Genomic DNA, 23,159 nt, shown 5'->3' on the forward strand with positions numbered 1-23,159 from the left:
CATAACGAGCTGCCTTCCTGAATCAAATTCCTCTAAGAAACACAATTTCCAAATCCCTGTGATTTGAACTCTTTGAACTTGATGCAATCCAGCAAACAGAAGAGGCTAAAACAAAACTCTGCACACATGTGGGCACTAAATGATGTTGCTGACTCAGTGACCCATTACATAATATTTACTAGGAAATATCTGTTTTGCCTAGCTTTCCTATCTTGGGCCCAATCTTCTAAGAGAGATATAATTCACAGACAACTGTATCCCTGCAAGGAATTTAACTCAATAACTAGAGAGTTATAGGCTCTCTAAGGAAAACAATCGTCAAAGTGAGAAAATTGGCAAATGCACCAAATCTAATAATAGTGTTGGCTGAAACATATATAGTAGTGTTATTAGTACTTGTATTAACTTATTCAATCCTCATAACAACCCCACGTGGTACGTATTTAAATTCTCTGCACCCCATTTTACAGAAAGAGGGTCTGAGGCACAGAGAATTTAAATACCTTGCCCAAGGTCTCATAGTTAGTAAGCTAGTGAGCACGTGGTCCAGGGTCCTCTGCTTTAACCATTACGATATCTTAACAGTACAAATATGGCTTTTAAAAATATTCCTGAACCGTGACATTACTGAACTGATTAAGGTTCTTCTAAAGCTCTGGTCTCTCCTATCTCTTCTATTTATTTTCATATTAACAATTCAAAGCCTAGATTTTCAAACAAATAAGAGAACTGAGCATATCTCTCCTAAAATAAGAAGGCTATCTCAAGATTTCTAAACAATGAAATTTCAGAAGGTTCTCTATGGTAAAAATGTAGAGGATTGAAAAACTGACTTTGATAACTATTTATAAGGTACCCAATTATTCAATAAGTTTTCAATAACATGATGGTGTTTGGATATAACAAAATTGATTCTGCTTGATGTTTAAAGAGAAGCATCCTAGATGTAGAGAACAGACATATGGATACCAAGGAGGGAAGGGAGGGTGGGATGAACTGAAAGATTGGAATTGACATATATACACTACTATGTATAAAATAGATAACTAATGAGAACCTACTGTATAGCACAGGGAACTCTACTCAATGCTCTGCAGTGACCTAAATGGGAAGGAAATCCAAAAAACGAGGGGATATATGTATATGTATAGCTGATTCACTTTGTTGTACAGCAGAAATTAACAAAACATTGTAAAGCAACCATACTCCAATAAAAATTAATTTTAAAAATATTTTTTAAAAAATAAATAAAAAATAAAGAGAAGCATCCTTTCATGATTTTGAATGTACTATTTTGCCAACCCAACTAGAACTTACTAAATATATTATCAAATGCCTGTTTTTAACTGCTTCTGTTCCTAAATAGAACATAACCAACTGAATTCCAGGAGTCAGGTGCATCGGTAGTATTGTGAAACATATATTTTGTTGCACACTTTATTTTACAAAAAGGTAGAAAGCATATGCCTAAGAAAGGATCTATTCCTTCTTGCTTCTCTGCTTCTTAATTCCTGTCACTTCCAGATTACTATACCTGTTGCCAGAATCACCTAAGTGTAATTGGTAAAATGCATCTACTAGTTTTAGATTCTGAAATCTGTAAGCCAAGTCACCTATGCCTAAAGACCAATCAATAGTTACAATTTCTTAGAGAAATACTTCTTTACATTCTTTAGTCATATAGACACATTCTGCCCTTCACAAGTACATACTTTACAGTATGTTCTAACACAACTGGTTTATGTATTCAGAACAGTGATATTCGTTGCAATGATTGTTTCACACTAAAACAAAGCTGATGCCTACTCAGTACGTTCATAGGAGCAAGGATTCATAGGAGAAAAATCAACCAACTGAGATATCCACTGAATTCTGAAATAATTCACAACAGGTCATCTCCTAGCGTCATAAGTTTTTCATTTCTACATGTTCTTTTACTCTGGCTTGTTTTCTAAGGCTTACATCCCAGAAAAATAGTATGTTTTCCCTTTCATGTCAACAATGACTCTTTTTAAAGGTCTTTTCTATATCCGAGGCTGAAGTATACTTCCACTGAAATTTTCTTTTTTATTCTGCAACGCTTGAAGATAACCAGGCACAGAAAGACAAAAACTTTCCTTTGAAGAGTAAATGTTACTGGCACTTGGTCTTTTTCTCTTTTTTTTTTTTTCCTGTTGTTTGTAACAAAAGTACTAAGTTCTAAGATTCAAGATACACTGTTGAATTCTATCTGGTTTCCTATTCTAAAAAAACCACAATTGGAGGTAAAAAATTAATTCTGAACAAATTTGCTTCAGGGTACCTGCAGGGTCCATAGACCTTTCATCTTCACATACCAAGAGTGTTTATTCACCCCTGATGGAAAGAAATGCAGGTTTGGGAAGTCAAAGGTTAGTCAATGGAGGAGAAAAATGGGGTAGAATCTCTCAAGATGACGGAAGAAAGTAGTGAAACCATCAAGTGTTTTCCCTGGCAAGCTGAGAGAACTGCTAAGTTTGGTTCAGATGTCTAATTTAAGTAGGAGTCCCATCTTGCTCTTTTTAGATTACCAAAATCTCAACAAAGTAAGTGATCATTCCAACTTAAAGATTTACCAAATTACAAACCCAAAATGAAAGCATGCCAAATAATGCAATTTCTGAATAATAATTGCTTTAAATTAATTGGGTGTCACATTTGTTTATAATATCAATAAAATTTTATCAAATGTCATCTAGTCACAAATTAAGTTCTGATGATATAGTATTTTTAATATATGGTATATAATATTTTCCACAGTTCCATAATTTATAAGTACCAGTCAATTCCAAGGTATGTTCAGACAGCTACTATCAAGAGTCACTAATAATATTATTTTCTGGGTTATTTTGTCAACAGTATGGTTAAACATTTATTGGTGTGGTGATTAAATCACATTGCAATGTATTTCCAGAAATTTTTTTCTTCATTTCTCTGCCTACTACAGGTTTTAAATACTCACATATTTTCTTCAAAGTCAGTGTCTTCTGAAATAGAAAGTTTAGACTTTCCTTTATAACTTGTAAGTGGCTGGAGGAAAACGTAGACATTCAAAAAGACAAGGAAATATTAGAAATGTAATTAAGAAGTAAAGGCAGAAAACTTGCTCAAGCCTCTTAGATAGCCTCATCCACCAGAGGGCAGACAGCAGAAGCAAGAAGAACTACAATCCTGCAGCCTGTGGAACAAAAACCACATTCACAGAAAGACAGACAAGATGAAAAGGCAGAGGGCTATGTACCAGATGAAGGAACAAGATAAAACCCCAGAAAAACAACTAAATGAAGTGGAGATAGGCAACCTTCCAGAAAAAAAATTCAGAATAATGATAGTGAAGATGATCCAGGACCTCAGAAAAAGAATGGAGGCAAAGATCAAGAAGATGCAAGAAATGTTTAACAAAGACCTAGAAGAATTAAAGAACAAACAAACAGAGATGAACAATACAAGAACTGAAATGAAAAATACACTAGAAGGAATCAATAGCAGAATAACTGAGGCAGAAGAATGAATAACTGACCTGGAAGACAGAATGGTGGAATTCACGATTGCAAAACAGAATAAAGAAAAAGAAATGAAAAGAAATGAAGACAGCCTAAGAGACTGCTGGGACAACATTAAATGCAACAACATTTGCATTATAGGGGACCCAGAAGGAAAAGAGAGAAAGGACCCAAGAAAATATTTGAAGAGATTATAGTCGAAAACTTCCCTAACATGGGAAAGGAATTAGCCACCCAAGTCCAGGAAGCACAGAGAGTCCCATACAGGATAAACCCAAGGAGAAACATGCCGAGACACACAGTAATCAAACTGGAAAAAAATAAAGACAAAGAAAAATTATTGAAAGCAGCAAGGGAAAAATGACAACACACAAGGGAATTCCCATAAGGTTAACAGCTGATTTCTCAGCACAAACTCTACAAGCCAGAGGGAGTGGCATGATATACTTAAAGTGATGAAAGGCAAGAACCTACAACCAAGATTACTCTACCCGACAAGGATCTCATTCAGATTCGATGGAGAAATCGAAAGCTTTACAGACAAGCAAAAGCTAAGAGGATTCAGCACCACCAAACCAGCTCTATAACAAATGGTAAAGGAACTTCTCTAGGTGGGAAACACAAGAGAAGAAAAGGACCTACAAAAACAAACCCAAAACAATTAAGAAAATGGTGATAGGAACATACATATCGATAATGATGTTAAATGTGAATGGATTAAATGCTCCAAACAAATGACACAGACTCACTGAATGGATACAAAAACAAGACCCATATATATGCTGTCTACAAGAGACCCACTTCAGACCTAGAAACACATACAGACTGAAAGTGAGGGGATGGAAAAAGATATTCCATGCAAATGGAAATCAAAAGAAAGCTGGAGTAGCAATATTCATATCAGATAAAATAGACTTTAAAATAAAGAATGTCACAAGAAACAAGGAAGGACACTACATAATGATCAAGGGATCAATCCAAGAAGAAGATATAACAATTATAAATATATATGCACCCAACATAGTAGCACCTCAATACATAAAGCAAATGCTAACAGCTATAAAATAGGAAATCAACAGTAACACAATAATAATGGGGGACTTTAACACCTCACTTACACCAATGGACAGATCACCCAAAATGAAAATAAATAAGGAAACAGAAGCTTTAAATGACACAATAGACCAGATAGATTTAATTGATATTTATAGGACATTCCATCCAAAAACAGCAGATTACACTTTCTTCTCAAGTGCACATGGAACATTCTCCAAGATAGATCACATCTTGGGTCACAAATCAAGCTTCAGTAAATTTAAGAAAATTGAAATCATATCAAGCATCTTTTCTGACCACAACACTATGAGATTAGAAATGAATTACAGGGAAAAAAACGTACAAAACACAAACATATGGAGGCTAAACAATACGTGACTAAATAACCAAGAGAGCACATTACAAATCAAAGAGGAAATCAAAAAATACCTAGAGACAAATGACAATGAAAACACGACGATCCAAAACGTATGGGATGCAGCAAAAGCAGTTATAAAAGGGAAGTTTATAGCTACACAAGCCTACCTCAAGAAACAAGAAAAATCTCAAATAAGCAATCTAACCTTACACTTAAAGGAACTAGAGAAAGAAGAACAAACAAAACCCAAAGTTAGCAGAAGGAAAGAAATCCTAAAGATCAGAGCAGAAATAAATGAAATAGAAACAAAGAAAACAATAGCAAAGAGCAATAAAACTAAAAGCTGGTTCTTTGAGAAGATAAACAAAATTGATAAACCATTAGCCAGACTCATCAAGAAAAAGAGGGAGAGGATTCAAATCAATAAAATTAGAAATGAAAAAGGAGAAGTTACAACAGACACCGCAGAAATACAAAGCATCCTAAGAGACTACTACAAGCAACTCTATGTCAATAAAATGGACAACCTGGAAGAAATGGACAAATTCTTAGAAAGGTATAACCTGCCAAGACTGAACCAGGAAGAAATAGAAAATATGACCAGTCAATCACAGGTAATGAAATTGAAACTGTGATTAAAAATCTTCCAACAAACAAAGGTCCAGGACCAGATGGCTTCACAGGTGAATTCTATCAAACATTTAGAGAAGAGCTAACACCCATCCTTCTCAAACTCTTCCAAGATCTAGCAGAGGGAGGAACACACCCAAACTCATTCTATGAGGCTACCATTACCCTGATACCAAAACCAGACAAAGATACTACAAAAAAGAAAATTACAGACCAATATCACTGATGAATATAGATGCAAAAATCCTCAACAAAATACTAGCAAACAAAATCCAACAACACATTAAAAGGATCATACACCATGACCAAGTGGGATTTATCCCAGGGATGCAAGGATTCTTCAATATACGCAAATCAATCCACGTGATATACCATATTAACAAATGGAAGAATAAAAACCATATGATCATCTCAACAGATGCAGAAAAAGCTTTTCACAAAATTCAACACCCATTTATGATAAAAATTCTCCAGAAAGTGGGCATAGAGGGAACATACCTCAACATAATAAAGGCCATATATGACAAACCCACAGCAAACATCATTCTCAATGGTGAAAAACTGAAAGCATTTCCTCTAAGATCAGGAACAAAACAAGGATGTCCACTCTCACCACTATTATTCAACATAGTTTTGGAAGTCCTAGCCATGGCAATCAGAGAAGGAAAAGAAATAAAAGGAAGCCAAACTGGAAAAGAAGTAGTAAAACTGTCACTGTTTGCAGATGACATGAGAATTCTACATAGAGTTCTACATGAGAATTCTACATGAGAATTCTACATAGAGAATCCTAAAGATGCTACCAGAAAACTACTAGAGCTAATCAATGAATTTGGTAAAGTTGCTGGATACAAAATGAATGCACAGAAACCTCTAGCATTCCTATACACTAATGATGAAAAATCTGAAAGATTAATGAAGCAAACACTCCCATTTACCATTGCAACAAAAAGAATAAAATACCTGGGAATTAACCTACTTAGGGAGACAAAAGACCTGTATGCAGAAAACTATAAGAAACTGACGAAAGAAATTAAAGATGATACCAACAGATGGAGAGATATACCATGTTCTTGGAAGAATCAATATTGTAAAAATGACTATACTACCCAAAGGAATCTACAGATTCAATGCAATCCCTATCGAATTACCAATGGCATTTTTTACACAACTAGAACAAAAAAATCTTAAAATTTGTATGGAGACACAAAAGAGCCCGAATAGCCAAAGCAGTCTTGATGGAAAAAAATGGAGCTAGAGGAATCAGACTCCCTGACTTCAGACTATACTACAAAGCTACAGTAATCAAGACAATATGGCACTGGCACAAAAACAGAAACACAGATCAATGGAACAAGATAGAAAGCCCAGAGATAAACCCACGCACCTATGGTCCACTAATCTATGACAAAGGAGGCAGGGATATACAATGGAGAAGACAGTCTCTTCAATAAGTGGTGCTGGGAAAATTGGACAGCTACATGTAAAAGAATGAAATTAGAACACTCCCTAACACCATACACAAAAATAAACTCAAAATGGATTCGAGACCTAAATGTAAGACTGGACACTATAAAACTCTTAGAGGAAAACACAGGAAGAACACTCTTGGACATAAATCACAGCAAGATCTTTTTTGACCCACCTCCTACAGAAATGGAAATAAAAACAAAAATAAACAAATGGGACCTAATGAGACTTAAAAGCTTTTGTACAGCAAAGGAAACCATAAACAAGACGAAAAGACAACCCTCAGAATGGGAGAAAATATTTGCAAACCAATCAACAGACAAAGGATTAATCTCCAAAATATATAAACAGCTCATGCAGCTCAATATTAAAAAAATAAACAACCCAATCCAAAAATGGGCCAAAGACCTAAATAGACATTTCTCCAAAGAAGACATACAGATGGCCAAGACGCACATGAAAAGCTGCTCAACATCACTAATTAGTAGAGAAATGCAAATCAAAACTACAATGAGGTATCACCTCACACCAGTTAGAATGGGCATCATCAGAAAATCTACAAACAACAAATGCTGGAGAGGAAGTGGAGAAAAGGGAACCCTCTTGCACTGTTGGCAGGAATGTAAAAAGATACAGCTACTATGGAGAACAGTATGGAGGTTCCTTAAAAAACTAAAAATAGAATTACCAGATTATCCAGCAATCCCACTACTGGGCATATACCCACAGAAAACCATAATTCAAAAAGACACATGCACCCCAATGTTCACTGCAGCACTATTTACAATAGCCAGGTCATGGAAGCAACCTACATGCCCACTGACAGACGAATGGATAAAGAAGATGTGGTACATATATACAATGGAATATTACTCCGCCATAAAAAGGAACGAAATTGGTTCACTTTTTGAGACGTGGATGGATCCAGAGACTGTCATACAGAGTGAAATAAGTCAGAAAGAGAAAAACAAATATCGTATATTAACGCATATATGTGGAACCTAGGAAAATGGTACAGATGAACCAGTTTGCAGGGCAGAAATAGAGACACAGATGTAGAGAACAGTCCTATGGTCACCAAGCGGGGAAAGCGGCAGCGGGTGGGGATGTTGGTGTGATAAATTGGGCGATTGGGATTGACATATATACACTGATGTGTATAAAATTGATGACTAAGGGCTTCCCTGGTGGCGCAGTGGTTGAGAGTCTGCCTGCCAGTGCAGGGGACACGGGTTCATGCCCTGGTCTGGGAAGATCCCACATGCCGCAGAGCGGCTGGGCCCGTGAGCCATGGCCGCTGAGCCTGCGCGTCCGGAGCCTGTGCTCCGCAACGGGAGAGGCCACAACAGTGAGAGGCCCGCGTATCACCAAAAAAAAAAAAAAAAAAATGATGACTAATAAGAACCTGCTATATAAAAATATAAATAAAATAAAATTCAAAAAAAAGACAAATACTGTATGTTACCACTTATGTGGAATCTAAAAAATAAAACGAATTAATATAACAAAACAGAAACAAACTCACAGATACAGAGAACTAATTAGTGGTTGGTTACCAGTGAGGAGAAGAATGGGGGAAGGGCAAGATGGGGTAGGTGATTAAAAGGAGCCAACTATTATGTATAAAATAAGTAAGCTACAAGGATATAATGGGCCTTCCCTGGCAGTCCAGTGGTTAAGCCACCTCACTCTGAATGCATGGGGCATGGGTTTGATCCCTGGTCAGGGAACTAAGAGCCCACATTCTGCCCAGTGTGGCCAAAAAAAAAAAAGGAGTAAAAGCAAAACTAATGTTTAAAATTTAGGTATCACATAAAATTTTGGTCCTTTTAAAATATATATTTCTTAATTTTGCCCACTTTATTGCATTTTTAAACAATTAAAAATTTAACTATATAGTCTGTAATCTTTAAGCTTCCATTATAAAAATGCTTTTTGATCATTTCCCATTTCAAACCTAAAATTAAATAACAAAAGCTGTGTACGAATAACATTAAGAGAATGATATGAGTAGAAAAATATGGGGAAATCCTCCATCATGGTTAAAAATTTTACTCTTAAAAATCAATGGCAATTCATCTCTCTCTCTTATTAATTAGGGAGAAACAAACCTCTCTGAACTTCTGCCTCTTTGATTCGATTTTAGATCCAACATCACTTAAGTACAAATCCCAACACTACTTGCTTTAAAGGTAGACTACATAACATCTTTGTATATCCTTTGATCTACAACCATATTTCAAATATTCAATATGCCCACTCAGGTGGTACCTAAGTAAAAGACTAACTAAAAGATTATACTGGTCTCATTCTAACAATAGACATATTAAGTTATTTCCATCTACAGCAAACTCTACTTAGGAAAGAAGAGACTATTTGAAAAAGTCTTAGACAAAATAAATGTATCATCAAGAAAATCATTTGAAATAAAGCACAGAGTATCACAGAATAGCTTTATTTTTTATTGTGTCATTTACATAGATGAACACTAAAAGCAACCATCTGAGTTTTTAGATGAATAGGTAATTACCTAGAAAATCAAATTTTGCTTCATGAATATAAATTCATTTTTAATGTTCATCATGTTTAGGCTTTTTTAAAACAAGCATGACTATGATAACATAAAAGCTTCTAAATGTGATTTACTTAGTAAGGACATAACTCTAAGGTATCACATTAAAGTTGCCACTTACAGCTCGGGTATCCAGCAGCTAAAAGGGTCAGCTGCATTACTGAAAGTGAGAGGGCAGATGCTGCCTATTAATGCCCACTGCCTTAAATCAATAGCAGCCTCCAGCCAAGGCCTGCTTCTCCCTCCCCTCTCCAGAAAGCCACACACATCCCACCAAATGTGAAGGGGAGGAAAGATAAAAATGTGAATACGTACATACATATATACATACATACATACATGAAAGTGTTTTGTGTGTGGGAGGGGAGGGGATTGCTGTTGATGACAATAGTAAACATCTCCAAATGGAAAGATATTTAGAAGTAGTCTTATTGCTACTAGCTGGCCAGATCAAAGTTAAACAGCCTCGTATAATACAGAATAAATACTTCACCTGCAGTGGCTTCTAAAAATGTATATATTAAACTAAGATTCACAGTCTGCTGCTTCTGTGCTTTTAGTTCATAGGTTTCAGGCCACTCAGAAAGAAAGGGAGAAAATGTCTTTAATACCCCCCCAACATTAGGGCAATGTAACTCATGCTCCACTGAGAAATGAAGTAGCATAAAAATATTTCTAGCAGTTACATTGAAGCCACACATAAAAGTTTGTTCAATCTCTTCATATAGGAAAAAACTTAAGTCTCCCAGAAACAGAAGGTGATGTACTTAACAGAGAATAAAAGTAGCTATTGGGGGGGATTAAGTATATTACTCATTAATAATTACAGAAATTAAAAGTATATGAATCACAATGGCCCAGTGGTCTACAGACATAGGTTTTTATCTATTGGTTAAACAAGACACAATATTATTTAAACACACAGAAAAGAGAAAATGGAAAAAAACATAGATAATACACGGCACTCAGTCTTTGCTATCCTACAAGACAGTGAATTTTATCGTAAATTTTCTTTACTTAACACTGTTTCGTAGATGATATTATGTGACCTCAAGAAACAATATTTCATGGGTTTCCCTGGCAGTCCAGTGGTTAACATTCTGTGCTTCCACTGCAGGGGGCGAGGGTTCAATCCCTGGTTGGGGAACTAAGATCCCACATGCCGTGCAGCATGGCCAAAAAAATAAAAAATAATAAACAATATTTCAATAGAAACAACAGAAGTTTGCATTATAAGGTATGAAGTTGTTCAGTGCCTAGGTAGAAATATACTCTGACCTACGTTGACTCATCTCCTCTCTTATGACAAATTACAGATCCCTTTTTTCTTTTGCCCATGAGTCCTCTGCTTGCCCATTTCATCATTGGGTGAAAAAAGTCAAAAAGGGGGTGGGATAGGGAGGGTGGGAGGGAGGGAGACGCAAGAGGGAAGACATATGGGAACATATGTATATGTATAACTGATTCACTTTGTTATAAAGCAGAAACTAACACACCATTGTAAAGCAATTATACCCCAATAAAGATGTTTAAAAAAAAAAAGAAAAAAAAAAGAATAAAACAAATTCTGATAAGTTAAAAAAAAAAAAGTCAAAAGGTACAAACTTCCAGTTATAGGATGAATAAGTACTGCAGATGTAATGTACAACAAGACAAATATAATGAACACTGCTCTATATTTTATATGAAAGTTAAGAGAGTAAATCCTAAGAATTGTCATCACAAGAAAAAAAATTTCTATTTCTTTAATTTTGTATGCATATAAGATGATAGATGTTCACTAAACTTATTGTGATAATCATTTCATGATAGATGTGAGTCAAATCATTATGCTATACACCTTAAACTTATACAATGCTCTATGTCAATTATATCTCAAGAAAACTGGAAGAAAAAATTAAAACACTCAATGAACACTTACAGTGGGTGAATTTAATTATATGTAAATTACACCTCAATAAAGTTGAATTTTTTTAAAGAAAAAAAACCCAAAGAGCATCAGAGTGTTGTGTAATTTCTGATTATCAAAAAATTTTTGCTGGTATAACCCATTCTATTTTCACTCTCTTATAATTATATATTTCAAGTGGCCAGTACTGATACATACGTATATGAGTTTGATAAGAATATAAAATATTTCCATTTAAATATGTAAGAGAAAGAAATTTTGATATAATCCATTAGAAGATAATTAAATATGCTTTCTTAACCATATGCGTGTTGCTAGGCCTGAAGGCCTCTTCCATCCTTGTCAAGGGGAGTGCTAACCTTCTCTCCTTTCATACAACACTAAATATGCTTTCTATGAAGTGGTATGAGACACTTTGTACATAAAAATACATGAACTGATGACTGCTGACATAAAATAAAGTCAATGCCAATAAAACCATAATTCTTTTAAAATTCTTTTCTACAACCTAAAGTTAACAGTACAGGCATACTCATTAGCATAATAAATAACTATGCATATAAGGAATTCAAATCACAATTATGTCCTTCATGAAATATGAATCTAAGACTCTTCATGAGTTATTCATCTATGTCTGACAGAATAAAAAAGGTTAATAAAATGTTTGACCTGAACAAACAAATAAATGTTCCACAAACAAATTCCCACCATCCACAGAAGAGAAGACAGGATTACTGAGACTAAATTAAATTCCCACAAAAGTGAAAACACTTTTTTCAGGCCATAGTTTTAATCCACTCCTATAACAAATGCATTATGGTCAAAAAAAATTTTTTAAGCAGCCAAACTTAACATTTTTTAAATTTCCCATAGGCAAAGTGTTCAGGCTGTGAAGCAGTATGCCTTTGTCCCTTCTAACTGAGTCACTTGTTTTCAATTGCTTCATTAATCCCTTCAGTCAGTCAGTCATTCAACCAACGTTCATTGAATACCAACTGCCATGCTTGAAGAAACTGAACAGTGTGGTCCCTATGTGAAAAGAAGAAATGCCCATTCTTTTTTTTTCAGTTTTATTGAAGTATAATTGACAAAATTGTATGTATTTAAAGTATACAATGGGATGATTTGATATACATACACTTCATGAAATGATTATCACAACCAGATTTAACACATACATCACCTTACATGGTTGCCATTGTGTGTGTGTCTGTGTGATAAGAATGCTTAAGGTCTACTCTCTTGGCAAATTTCAAGTATACAACACAGTATTATTAACTATAGTCACCATGCTGTACATTAGATCCCCAGAGCTGATTAATCTTATAACTGAAGCCTTGTGCCATTTGACCAGAATCTCTCCATCTCCCTCACTCCTAATAACCACTATTCTAGTCTCTGAGATGCCCATTCTGTAAGCCAACTCCCCAGAGAAAAATCTCAGCTGGAGAAGGTATTCTCCCCAGACTTGAAACTAAAGTGTCCCTAAAGACTACACATCATAGGACCCCAGTCCTAGCCACAGAAAGAGCCTAGATTGGGGAACTAAGGCCTATTAGAATTCACACTGGAAGACAAATGACTTGTTTCTGTGCTACATGGCATTCTGAATGAAACTCACCTAATACTGCTATTCAGTTTAGCTTGTTTTTAAGAAACCAAACATTGTAGACTCACTGGGCTTCTAGGAACTAGTGAATTTCACTACATATCTGAGTATCACTTGGGAGGTTCAAATGGCTTAAAGATGAGTTTGCCAAAACTCAAGGTACTGTATTAATTCATTTTCATATTGCTAAAGGTAAAGCAATACTTCTAGTCAAAACTGGATTTCCTGAACTCAAATGTGACATAATCTTGAAAGACTTTTTCAAAATAAATATGAATTCCCATGAAATATATACAAGCTGGAAGAAAGATATGTATTGGGGGGGAATAACACAAGAAAGGTGACAAGAATCTCCTTAAAAGCAACACATAACTACTGCTTGATTTTTCTAAAGTATTTTTAAATTATAGCACTTAAAAATGGGCAAAAGTAACCTAGACAAGAATTATTCTAATTTTAACAAAACTTCATTTAATTTTTCATAAAGACTAGTTTTTAGACATAAGTAATTAAGGAGTAAAAAAGGAAAGAATTAAGATGAATAATCAATCCAAAGTTACTCTAAGGATATGAATTTGTTGATTAAGAGTAAAGAATTCACTATCTAAATTCTATTCTAGCAAACACAAATTCTGTTTGATAAAAGTGGCAAAAAAGCAACAAATAAAATTTATGAGATCTGCCTTTAGGCAGACACCAATAAATAAAAATTATTTTATAATATTTTGTTATTTAAATAGAAATTTATTTTGCTTAACTATTTTTAATTTTTTAAACTACAAAAGTTAAATATTTGCTGGACCGAAACTGGCACAAATAATTATTATTATAACTATTTTCTTTAAAGTAATTTTTGTGTAGAAAACAGTAACACATATCCATTTCTGGCAGAGACTAATAGTCTGGGGAAAAAAGAAATAAAACAAATGCATAGGTTTAGTGGATCACATACACTATATCCTTTACTTAAAAAGTAATTCATTTCAATGATACATAAAGAAATCCCTATGTTTAATTCTAAATCATGAAAATTTTTCTACACTACCTCAAATAAGGGAAATTTGTTCTAATCTTAGAGTACATCATTCCTGGGCATTACTTCTATCATACCACTACGCCACACACACCAAAAAATAAAAAATAAAATAGCAAATCTTTCAACAAACTATAACTTTGATTCTTGTAATCTTCTTTCCATAAAATTATGCAATACGTTCTAAATTTTGCCATTTTTATATGGTGATGCTTTAATGGTTGCAGTAGTTGTGGTGATGTCAGTTACACTGAAGAACAACAGATGGGCAGGAGGGAAGAACAAAGCATTTCCTACCATCTGGAAGCCTGTAGAAATTTTAAAAAGCGGCAAGATAACTTTTTTATCTCCATCTGCCCATTACTTCCAATGTGATTGTGTTTTAATTTTTCATATTTTTCTGCTGAACTTTAAGTACTCTGAAAATTGTTTCCATAGAAACTGTTCCTGCTGCTTGATCACTCACACACTAGCTCCATGCTGCATTCACACAGTATGGGCATAGCTGAGGCTTTGCAAAGTAGAGAATTTTTTTTCCAACTACAGATCTTGAAAGACGTCATATATGCTTTCTCCATCATTAACAAAGTTTTTTTAAAAGAAGAGAAAAGTAGAATTTTTATAATCCTAAATGTTCAGAGTTATTGCAAAATTCATTGCTAAAGGTAAATTGTTATATGGTCCAAATCAAAATAATTTTCCTTCCAAGAAAAATTTTTAAATGTTCAATTAATATGAACTGTTCCTACTCATTTGAAATATGAAGGTAACAAGATGGGATAAGAAGAGAGAAATTTGCTGTTGGAAATAAGTATAAGTGAGAGATAAAAGGTATTATTTTTTTCATTGTATTTTGATAACTGAATACTAGTAATTTCTAATTTACAAACCATAACTTTTCTTTTAAATAAAAAGAAAAAAGGAATAATTTTCTATGCTGTTCTTCTTAATTAAAATACTTAATAATTTATCTTTCACTTTTTATTCATTCCAAAATATTTATATCTATATTAATACATCTAAACTATTTTAGATTTAAATGAAAGAGCCTTGGCAGCATCACTGTTTTTCCAAAGACTGAAGTTGATTTCCAGAATACCTTAGGCTTCCTAAATGTTATTTAAAGAACATATCCAGATTCTTCCACCCCTCAGTTCCACACTCCAAAAGTAATCACTTTTGTTTTAGGCTTCTACCTTCTGGTTTTTCAAATGTTTATCATTTTAATTTCAAACAATATACTGTCACTAGATTGAATATTGGATAGCACTAATATGAAAGGGAAGCAATTGTTCTAGAGAAAAGAATGGTATGAGAGTTTTTTAGTAGAAACAAAAAGAGTTGGGACTTTGACTTCTAGTAGCATGGTAGACTAAATATTCTGAAGGGCCCTATCACTTTCTGCTTTTCTATGTTGGAACATTAAACCATTTATGCTATAATTAGTTGTTTACATGTTTGATTATGAGCTCCGGCATATTACTGATCTTTCTATGCCTCAGTTTTATCACCTATAAAATGGGAATGGTAATAATATTAATAATAGGAGCAATTCTTAGAAGAATTAAATAAATTACTATGTATAAAGCACTTAGAATACTGCCTGGTACAGAGTAAGTGAAATAAATATTAGTTATTATTATCATATGGACTCTTGGAACAGTGTTATGGTGAAAAAACACATTACTAATTAGACAATCAATGTATGCTCTAAAACATCTTCATAATATGTAATACATGCTATCTACAAATATTAAAATACTCTCACTCTAAAAACATTGGAAAATTAAAGATGACTTTTTGATGAACTACAAGGGGAAAAAAGTATAATAAATCTTTCTTTCTGCACTAAGCAAAGTTTTCACATAGCCAAGGCTTATCAAGATTTGAACATAAGTTCTAATTAGAACATATGTTCTACATTAATGAATTAATGTTCAATAATGGCATTCTGTCACCTACTTAATTAAAACAAAAACACTTTAACTTTGAATTAGTACAGTTTTCTCTACAGTTTTAAATATTACACACTCAAAACAAATTATATGGGCATCTGAATCTTTCTTTTTTTAGCATATCAATAAAGCAGGTAGTAACTCTGTTTCTATTTTACACTTATTTTAAATAGTAAACTGCATTTCAGTGAACAAAAGTTAGTAGACTTTATCTACAGGCAGGAAAACCACTGAATACAGATCCCCATTTTAGAATACGTGGGAACCCTCCTATCTATTCAGTGATAGATTCCGTGTGTCACAGAGGTCAGATAATTGAGAGATAAAGCCCTATTTTAGCAGGCAAAATTTCATTTACTTACCAGTTTCAAGTTAAAGTTATAAAGAGGACTTAAATGATAACATGATTGCTTGACTATATTATATTTTTCAAGCCCTTTTTTTTGGTAATTTTATTTAGTATTCCAGTCTCTTGAAATAATGCACCATCACTCTCCCCAGTCTGTTTTTTAAAGATGTAGGGAGTTAGTGAAGATTTCTAAACTATTAAACACTTCAGAAGTTTTGAATGAGTTACTAATGTAGTTCTTTTTAGAATTTAAGAGCCTAATGATACAAAGATGCCAGTACACACCAGGCAATAAATATGTACTGCTATATTCTTGTATTTCCTTTCAGATAACAGTTGATTCTAATTTTAAGGCATCCAACTTTAGCTTATAGAGTAAGATTTATATATTTACATACACCCTTTTTTATTCTGGCAATATCCCAGATATGCACTCCAATGCTAGTTCAAAAGTATAGACCATATACCGGTTAACGAGTTAAAAGAACTAAGTTCATTAAAAGTTCCAAAGTTATTAGTAGCAGAATATAACCTAATATTACCTCAAAAAATAACTTTGTTTCTCTTTTATATTCTCTAGTAAGCAACTTAGAAAATGTAACTTTTTTTATCTTGGAAATATAAATATTTTTTAATAATTTAGAAATAAATTTAAAGCCTCATTCTATCTTTGAAACCAGAGTATTTCAAGTGAGGAGGGAAAATGTAAAATTCTATATTTCCAAGAAAGATGCACATATTTCCAAGAAAGATGAAAGCAAAGTCACCAACCTGATACAAATAATCTCCAAGACCAAAGGGCCAAGGAGCTATGCATTTATTAAAAGACAAAACTCACCCTAACTAGTGAAAAGCAAAACACTTTTCTGCTGCTACCACTCTATTGAACAACTAACTCCTCTGCCAGCCCCCTCATCCACTATGAAATTAACTCTCATGTCAGTATGGGACAGAGAATCAGAAACCAAAACACAAGGCTTTTCCATATAGATTATTTTTTTTTTTAAGACTGAGCACTTCCTTTTAAGAGAAGTTCACAGCCTCAATGACAGTATGTCTAAAGAAATTTTGCAGTGGAAATACATGGTAATAAGATGAATTCTACCATTAAAACATTTAATTTATAAAACACAAAAGAATAAACCCAACTAGCATTCTAAGTGCAACTCCTTATCTTTGGCTGTAGAGTGTTTCTAAAACCTCTGGCAGACAAATTAAACAGATTTGCTATGGAATGTACCAAAGTCAAACAATCTGCAACTGTAATTACTATTAAACTTTTCATGAGAATGGAGGATGCTGTGTTTTACATTACTACATAAAAAATAAAATAATGAAAACATGAGACCACAGCAAAAGATTTCTAACTTTCATAAGGAAAGTTTTTCTAAGGATTATAACCTCAACTGATAAATAACAATAAAGACATGGCTTTTTAATTTATTTATAAGATTACTGCAAGTCTTTTCCATGTGAATAAAATACTTATCTAAGGAGCAATACTACAGTTCATAAAGCAGCATATTGATAGGCCATAGGTCAACCATGGTTTAGCTACATGGTTATAAGGACTTTACAAGCACAATTCTTGTTCAAATGATATAAAATCCAATCAACATAAAATCTAGAAATCACCTCTTTAAAGACCTTGACCATACACAATAGAAATACTGTATATGCATACAATTAATGATGACCCTCAAAAGTAAAGCAATTCATTTTACTCCCAAAATTTTTCAATAGAATTGACATAAACAATTTGTCTAAATCATGGTTACTGAGGTATCAACAATAAGAGAAAGAAAAAAAAAAACAAATATGATAAATTCTGTTCTTCCTTCTCCCGTATCTCCTTACATTAAGTTATAATCTATTGTGTTACACTAGCAGGCCCACCATGTCCCAAACTGAAACTCCCTTTTTCTGATGGGGGTTCTCTCGCCCTATTTATATTTATATTTATATTTATTTATCACATAATATATTATATAATATTAATATTTCTGGTAAACAACCCAATTATCATCTTATGCCACTTAAGTCGCAATGGGTTTCTTTAAAACTGATTTATCACTATTAATACAGAAAAGATATTTTTTACTTCCCAAATAAAAGGAAAAAGCAAAACAAAACAAACAGTAAACAAGAAAATAAAAAATAGGGGAAGGAATTAGACTTCTCAGGAAAAACTAATAGTGAAAACACTGAAAATCAGTAAGCTTCATCACAGTAAAATGAGCTAAATTAAGCTTAATTTAATTACAATGCCAAAAGCACCAATTACAATCAACTACAAAATTTCTAAAACTCACCAAAAGAATACAAATGCTACATTATGGTGAGAAAAATGGAAGGTTAGGAAAACAATCAAATTAATGTCAAAACCCACTATGTTATACTTTATGAGGGTATGCAAATTCTTTCAATTGATCTAGAATTCATCTATAATGAACACTGCACGAAACAAGACCAGATATGAACCAGTCAGAAAGTACAGTGGGATACCCAATTACTAAAGACAGTGATATATTCTGTGTAAAATTTAGAGCTCAGCCACATTTCAAGGACCATATCTTTCTAAAAAGGTTGCCATTTTGTTTTTTAATTTTTTTCCCAAAAAACTCACTATTCTGCTCAATCTCTAGCCTGAACCAAAATTATTTTTGGAAATTAAATGGTAGTCAGAACTGGAAAAAAGCCAATTTCTCCAAAAGAATCCCTAAATTCAGTAGTATTCAAATCTAATTTCCAACTAGATTTTTCTCTGCAATTTAATGATATGATCCTAAGGCTCTTCTGAAATGTTCAATTCAATATGGCAACAGTCCTCATGCAGTCTCTCCAATAGCTAACTAAAATGGCCATGCAGGAGTTGAAAAGAGACAAAGACACAGACATGAAATCATTGGAAAAAGGGAGGAAACTGTAGAAAACAATCCCATAAACTGTAAATTCAGAACCTAAAAGAAATTTAGACTAATTATCAGGTAGATAAAGCCAAAAACGCAGCTTTAGCTTATGCCACACCCCAGCTTCACTTCATAGAGACCAACTGAACAAAGGTAGGAAGATGTTTTATTCTTCTTCCCTAATCTCAACACCTACCCTAATCTGGTTCACAAACCCAGGTTCCATAGGAACCATAAAACTATGCTGACATCTTTTACTACTCAAACCTGACCTATTATGGAAGCAAGGTATTTTATCCCTACCCATTGGAACCTTTCCCACTTCTGCCACTGCCCTTGGCCTCTATACACCATCTATATCCATACAGAGGTAACAAATTCTATAAAACAACTGGCTAAGTAAAGGACAGGAATTAATAGTAGCATATTATATGCTCAGAGATAGAATCCCAAAATAAACACTAAGAACAGGTTTCAAAGTAAGACATACCTGGCACAAGTACATCATGGGAATTATAGCCTGCCATGTACTACACTGGTTAATAATAGCAAAGATGCAGGAGGAGGGAGGCATGCGGAAGGGAGAAAGATATCACTTCAGTAGGCTAAAAGAATCTCCAATGGTAGACAGAGAAAATGCTGTGGAAGCACTGATACAGAACACACAATTCAGACACTCTCCCAGAAAACAGGAAGAAAAATGACAAAGAAATAAAAATTATGAAGAACATAGTGGACATGGGGAACAGAAAATAAATAGCCAACCAAACAATATTCATTTCCCTGAAGGATGGACTATATCAAACAGAACTGAAAGAATAATCAAACATGTAATATAAGGAAGCTTTCTTCAGCAGCCAAACAAATAGTCTAAACAGATTAAATCCACCACGTTCCCAACTAAATCAAGGAAAATAATGTCATACAAATATATAGTGACAAATGTGGCATTTACAGAAAAAAAATGAAAAACATTCTTCAAGCAACCACACACAAAGAACTAGTTACTTACAACACAACAAAAATCAAGTTTTCCATAATTCTCTCCCCAGCAACAATAAACATCAACTGATAAAAAAAAAAAAAAAATGACTTCCAGCCAAAGACGGCACAGCAAAACCCCTCAAAACTCACCAAAAAACAGCAGAAAGTATGACAACAAACAGTGCCCCCATCAGAAAAAGGGGAAACTGAACAAGGACATCACTACAGTCACAATCAGCAAATTTGGAGGCCGAACATCTTATTTTTTTTATTGAAGTACAGCTGATTTACAATGTTCTAGGTATACAGCAAAGTGATTCAGTTATACACATATCTATATTTATGTCTATTCTTTTTCAGATTCTTTTCCATTATAGACTATTACAAGCTATTAAATAGAGTTCCGTGTGCTATACAGTAGGTCCTTGTTGTTTATCTGTTTTATTGAGGCTGAACATTTTAAATTCTGTACTGTAATAAGATAGGATGCCAAGAGCTGACACATGCTTCCCAGACCTCAAGCACAGAGGTATACAGAGTTAGGCCCTAGACTAACATAATGAGATCTAAGGGTACAGGTGGATGCAGGAAATGGAATATAGAAAACCACAGTAATGATAACCAACAAGGACCTACTGGATAGCATAAGGAACTTTACTCAATATCTTGTAATGGGTGGGGCTGGTGGTGGTGGGATGAATTGGGAGATTGGGATTGACATATATACACTAATATGTATAAAATAGATAACTAATAAGAACCTGTTATATAAAAAAATAAAATAAAATTCAAAAAAATCTTTTAATAACCTATAAAGGAAAAAAATCTTAAAAAAGAATATATATAAAATATATATAATATACATATGTATAACCGATTCACTTTTCCTTACACCTGAAACTAACACAACATTGTAAATCAACTATATTTCAATAAAAATTTTTTAAAAATAGAAAGATACATTAGAAGTATAAGATACATTTATCAATCAGCTAGCTTCCTAACCAATGAAGATTAGAGGACAAGGAGCAGCCACTGATTTTTAACACCAACAGCCTGTGACTGGAGATACAGGGGGACTTCTGTTAGACTCATCCACCTCTCAGACCCTGAAAACTGAGGGAGATGGACCACCAGGGCAACGGAGAAATTAAACACACTGAGAAGGTAAAAGACTCAGGTGGTCCGAGTTCATTACTCTCTCCCATCACTTCCCACATGATTCTTAAGTAAATTGCTGCCATCATTTGAAAAATGAGCAATAATTGCAAAGTAATGAACAAAGGACCTTTGTGTAGAAATTGCAAATAAAGTAAAAGAGATGAGGGAGACTGGAACATAAGCAAAAAGCATTAAATATCCATAGCAAGAACTTTCTATGGAAATAAATGAAGAAATCAGACAAACAGCTACTACTGTATCAATGAAATGAAAGAAACATAATTTTTTCTTTGTTTGAAAAGCACAAACACAAACTGGAGGGATGAAAGCCACATTAGGAGCAATAACGGGGAGAGGGGGAAGATGGCGGAAGAGTAAGACGCGGAGATCACCTTCCTCCCCACAGATACATCAGAAATACATCTACACGTGGAACAACTCCTACAGAACACCTACTGAACGCTGGCAGAAGACCTCAGACCTCCCAAAAGGCAAGAAACTCCCCAGGTACCTGGGTAGGGCAAAAGAAAAAAGAATAAACAGAGACAAAAGAATAGGAACGGGACCTGCACCAGCGGGACGGAGCTGTGAAGGAGGAAACGTTTACACACACTAGAAGCCCCTTCGCAGGCAGAGACTGCGGGGGCCGGAGGGGGAAAGCTTCGAAGCCACGGAGGAGAGCACAGCAATAGGGGTGGGGAGGGAAAAGCGGAGAGATTCCCGCATAGAGGATCAGGGCCGACCAGCACTCACCAGCCTGAGAGGCTTGTCTGCTCACCCGCCGGGGCGGGCGGGGCTGGGAGCTGAGGCTTGGGCTTCGGTCGGAGCGCCGGGAGAGGCCTGACGTTGGCGGCGTGAACACAGCCTGCAGGGCGTTAGTGCACCGCGGCTAGCCGGAAGGGAGTCCGGGGAAAAGTCTGGACCTGCCGAAGAGGCAGGAGGCTTTTTCTTCCCTCTTTGTTTCCTGGTGCGCGAGGAAAGGGGATTAAGAGCGCTGCTTAAAGGAGATGCAGAGACAGACACTAAGCCACGGCTAACAGTGCGGACCCCAAAGACGGGCATGAGACGCGAAGGCTGCTGCTGCTGCCATCAAGAAGCCTGTGTGTGAGCACAGGTCACTCTCCACACCTCCCTTCCCGGGAGCCTGTGCGGCCCGCTACTGCCAGGGTCCCGTGATATAGGGACAACTTCCCCGGGAGAACGCACGGCGTGCCTCAGGCTGCTGCAACGTCACGCCGGCCTCTGCCGCCGCAGGCTCGCCCCACATCCATACCCCTCCCTCCCCCCGGCCTGAGTGAGCCAGAGCCCCCGCATCAGCGGCTCCTTTAACCCCGTCCTGTCTGAACGAAGAACAGACGCCCTCCGGTGACCTACACGCAGAGGCAGGGCCAAATCCAAAGCTGAGCACCTGGGAGCTGTGAGAACAAAGAGAAAGGGAAATCTCTCCCAGCAGCCTCAGAAGCAGCGGATTAAAGCTCCACAATCAACTTGATATACCCTGCATCTGTGGAATACATGAATAGACAACGAATCATCCCAAATCGAGGAGGTGGACTTTGAGAGCAAGATTTATGACTTTTTCCCCTTTTCCTCTTTTTGTGAGTGTGTATGTGTATGCTTCTGTGTGAGATTTTGTCTGTATA

At 35.1% G+C, this 23,159-nt stretch overlaps 1 protein-coding gene and 1 non-coding gene across 6 annotated transcripts in view; both read right to left on the minus strand.

Annotated features, from left to right (window-relative positions):
- BBS9 (Bardet-Biedl syndrome 9) overlaps positions 1–23,159 on the minus strand; it is a 432,087-nt gene that overhangs the window by 281,768 nt on the left and 127,160 nt on the right. The window lies entirely within an intron of this gene.
- On the minus strand, positions 11,767–11,897 carry LOC117201382 (U6atac minor spliceosomal RNA). The gene has a single exon (XR_004483400.1). It is a non-coding gene; the product is annotated as a U6atac minor spliceosomal RNA (small nuclear RNA).

This window comes from Orcinus orca, chromosome 9 (genome assembly GCF_937001465.1).
Source record: "Orcinus orca chromosome 9, mOrcOrc1.1, whole genome shotgun sequence".
Taxonomy (NCBI): Eukaryota; Metazoa; Chordata; class Mammalia; order Artiodactyla; family Delphinidae; genus Orcinus; species Orcinus orca.